Source organism: Eriocheir sinensis, unplaced genomic scaffold, assembly GCF_024679095.1.
Source record: "Eriocheir sinensis breed Jianghai 21 unplaced genomic scaffold, ASM2467909v1 Scaffold1419, whole genome shotgun sequence".
In the NCBI taxonomy this organism is placed as follows: Eukaryota; Metazoa; Arthropoda; class Malacostraca; order Decapoda; family Varunidae; genus Eriocheir; species Eriocheir sinensis.
The window spans coordinates 72,818-75,975 of record NW_026110761.1 but is presented as its reverse complement, the minus strand read 5'-3'; the positions used below and the strand labels follow the sequence as shown (position 1 = coordinate 75,975).

The 3,158-nt window shown below is 55.8% G+C and overlaps 1 non-coding gene across 1 annotated transcript; it reads right to left on the bottom strand.

The window, feature by feature from the left end:
- Positions 1–116: 116 nt before the first annotated feature.
- LOC126990020 (5S ribosomal RNA) lies at positions 117–235 on the bottom strand. Its single transcript, XR_007743947.1, has one exon. It is a non-coding gene; the product is annotated as a 5S ribosomal RNA (ribosomal RNA).
- Between the last annotated feature and the right edge of the window lie 2,923 nt (positions 236–3,158).

Sequence of the window (3,158 nt, the reverse complement as noted above, 5' to 3'; positions counted from 1 at the left end):
ACGAAAGAAAAGAAAAAAAATAGGAAACATAACGGAAGGCCGAAAGATATATGAAAAGAAAAGAGTCATCAGGACCGCAAAGTGAAAAGTTAAGAGAAATTATATAAAAAGAGGGATGCCAACAGCATCTGGTGTTCCCAGGCGGTCACCCATCCAAGTACTATCCAGACCCAACGTCGCTTAACTTCGCTGATCGGACGAGAAGCGGTGTTTTCAACGTGGTGTGGCCGTTGACAAGAAAGGTGAACTGGCTTTCATCTTTGAGGCAGGTAACACAGGTAATCACATGTCAGCGCTTGGACCGGGCGAAGTAGTGAAGGTTTGTTAAGTTGGTCCTGATGTTTGAGCCAGGTGACACAGGTAAATGCCAGCGCTTGGACCTTCCAAAAGGTGAAGGAGGCCCTGTCAAGTCCTCCGGTCCTTGCCACGTTCAACCCAGCCCTCCCCACCACCCTGCAGACGGACGCCTCGCGCCTGTACGGCGTAGGTTACGCCCTCCTGCAGGACCACGGAGGAGGAAAGTTCCGCCTGGTCCAGTGTGGCTCGCGATTCCTCACCGATACCGAGACTCGCTACGCCACCTTCGAGCTGGAGCTACTGCCAGTGTTATGGGCCATGTCGAAGTGCAAGTTTTACCTGATTGGCCTACAACACTTCGACCTCATCACCGACCACAGGCCCCTGGTCCCGATCCTGAATAGCTACACGCTGGACGCCGTCGAGAATCCCCGCCTCCAGCGGCTGAAGGAGAAAATCTCGGCGTTCATCTTCACAGCGGTGTGGCGTTCGGGCAAGGACCTCTGCATCCCCGATGCCCTTTACCGCTTTCCCGTCAGCCGCCCGACGCCGGAAGACGAGATGCTTGGCTCGAATGCCAGCCTCTCCGTCAGCAGCGGCGTCACTCTGCAAACCATCCCTCGCTCGCCCCAGCCTTCGTCAGCTCCGGACGAGGATCTGGCACTTGCGGAGTTGCGGAAGGCGGCCGACGACCCCTCCACCAAGCTCCTGGAGAAGGTACAGACCGGGTTCCCGCGCAAGCGTTTTGACCTCCACAACGCCATCCGCCCGTACTGGAAGATCCGGGAGGACCTCTACGCAGATGGGGACTTCGTCCTGTATGGTGCTCGTGTGGTCGTCCCCGCAGCCCTTTGTCGCCGTGTCCTGTCCTGCCTCCATGATAGTCAACGCGGGGCCGAAGCCGCAAGCGCCGCGCTCGTCAGGCGTGTATTGGCCCGGCATAGACGCGGACATCGTCAATACCGTCCGAGCCTGTGAGTCGTGCCAGGTTATACTACCTAGCCAGCAGCAGGAGCCCTTGTTGTGCAACGACAACTCCACCAGGCCCTTCGAGTCGGTGTCGGCTGACTTTTTCAACGTGGCTGGGAAACACTTCCTAGTCGTCGTCAACCGACTCTCTGGCACTCCTGTGGTGGTCACCTGCGGCTCGGACACGACGTCTGCCGCCACCATCCGCTACTTCCGGCGCCTCTTCCGTGATCTGGGTGTTCCTGTGCGTCTGCGGACGGATGGGTCGCTCAGTTCACCAGCCGGGAGCACGCGGAATTTCTGGAGCGTTGGAGTGTCCGCCATAACGTGTCAACGCCCCACTATCCACAGTCGAACAGACACGCCGAGGCTGCAGTGAAAGCAGTTAAACACCTCATCCTGAAGTTGGCCCCATCCGGTAACATCGACTGTGAGGCGTTCGACAAAGGCCTTCTGGAGCTGCGTAACACCAGGTTCCACGCGCCACTCCCGGCCCAGGTCTTGTACGGCTGTCCTCTCCATTCCTGTGTCCCTGCCCATGCCAAAGCCTTCGCGAAGGAGTGGCAGGCCAGAGCAGGCTGTGACCGCCGCGCCGCTACCCGTGCCGGATGCCAAGGCCCGGTATGACGCCCATGCCCGCCCGCTTCCAGCCGCTGAAGATAGGGTGTTCTCGTGCGCATCCAGGACCCAACCACGCAGCGTTGGGACAAAGGTGGAGCACGGTAATGGGCACCGGCCGGTCAAGACTATCACGTCCGGACGCCGAGCAGCCGCATCTTGTCGGAGGAACCGCCGTTTCTTCGCCGGTTCCGCCCCTGCGATCGACAACCCGGCCGCGGACGAGTCTCCTCCGCGGACTCACCTCACCTCCTGTGCCCCGTCGCTCCAGGCGGCTCAGAGCCAAGGCACCCGCTCAAGACTAGGACTATGAGCGTGAAGGGGGGAGGGAGATGTGGGTAATGTTAGTTCTGAATATAGGCACCTTGCCTGGGGCAACACTAATCCCGCGGTGTCAGAGGTTTTTACCGTTGTCGCCCCTCAGAGGCTGGCAGTGCCTCAGGGGCCAGTTCACCCCGTCTCTGCATCGCGTACGCACGTACTAGTTCTCTCTCTGTTACTTTCCAAAGAGTATACGGACTTAAGTTTATTCAGTGTTTGTCTATCCAATGATTACAAGTGTCGACAAGTGCCTGACCAACAGGATTGGATGGATGTAGTTGACGAGGATGATAGAGTGAAACAGAGAAGTGACGAAAGACCTATAGACGGTAAGAAGACGGACGGAAGAAAGGAAGTTAAGGGAAAGGGAAATAAAGGAGATGGAGTAGGAAGAGAAGAAGCGGAAGAGAGAAGGAAAGAAATAAAACTAGAGAGAAAAGAAAGAAAAGAAAGAAAGCACCAAAACAGATGGAAGGAAGAAGGAAAGAAGTTGGAGGGGAAGGAAAAACATTCAACAAGAGAGGAAAGATGAAAAAAGGAAAACGAATAAGAGAGAAATGTGGATACAGCGTGGCAGATGGAGGGAAAGAACGAAGTAAGAGGGAAAGATTTGAAGGGAAAAGCAGGTAGAGGGAGGGAGGGAGGAAAGGGAAGGGAAAGGAAAACGTCGTCCTGAGTTCATTCAACCGAAGCATTGACCACCACTACAAACACTGCCGCCACCGCCACCACCACCACCACCATATGCAGGAAGGAAAACACGTGGTGGTGGTGGTCGAGAGAGAGAGAGAGAGAGAGCGAGTCTTTTGGTTAGCGTCAGTCATGTGTTTGTTGTTTTCCCTTGTCCCTCTCGTCCGTTGCCTCCCTAAAAATATTTTCGTGTGTCTCCTATTACTCCATTCCCTTTCCACTTTACGATCGGTGCCACAGGGCCGGGAACAGACGAAGATTAA